Source organism: Galeopterus variegatus, unplaced genomic scaffold (assembly GCF_000696425.1).
Source record: "Galeopterus variegatus unplaced genomic scaffold, G_variegatus-3.0.2 Scaffold1527, whole genome shotgun sequence".
Classification (NCBI taxonomy): domain Eukaryota; kingdom Metazoa; phylum Chordata; class Mammalia; order Dermoptera; family Cynocephalidae; genus Galeopterus; species Galeopterus variegatus.
This window is the reverse complement of record NW_007727638.1, coordinates 236,047-236,456: the sequence shown is the minus strand read 5'-3', so window position 1 is coordinate 236,456 and position 410 is coordinate 236,047. Positions and strand designations below refer to the sequence as shown.

General features: G+C 72.4%; 1 protein-coding gene across 1 annotated transcript in view; it reads right to left on the bottom strand.

The window, feature by feature from the left end:
- KLHL22 (kelch-like family member 22) overlaps positions 1–111 on the bottom strand; it is a 33,621-nt gene extending 33,510 nt beyond the window's left edge. The window contains exon 1 of the mRNA XM_008577524.1: positions 29–111. The gene's annotated coding sequence lies outside the window, so the exon portion shown is untranslated. The remainder of the gene's footprint in view (positions 1–28) is intronic.
- Between the last annotated feature and the right edge of the window lie 299 nt (positions 112–410).

Sequence of the window (410 nt, the reverse complement as noted above, 5' to 3'; positions counted from 1 at the left end):
CCCGCGCGGCCCACGCCTCGCAGCTGACCTGGTGCGCCGCAAGCTGAGGCCGCACACTCGCGCGACGCGGAAGGCGGGAGGCGGGAGGCGGGAGCAGGAGCAGGGCACACGGGACCCTGGCGGGGCGGGGCCTGACCGTCACGTAGGTGCGCCGCGCAGGCGCCGGGTGGGCGCGGACGGAGGCCTTGGGGACACAGGGGGGGAGGCGGGGGACGCCGGGGGAGGACGCCGCCCGCCCGGGGCTGGGGTAATGGGGTCCGGGCCGGAGCTGCCTTTCTGCGTGGGCGACTCTCCTCCGTCGCTCTCAGGAGAAGGGCTGCCTCCGCGGCGATGGCCTGCGTCTTCGCACCTGACACAGCTTCTGGAACCTGGTGGGCCAAGCGAATGAATGAGTGTCTAAATGAATGAAT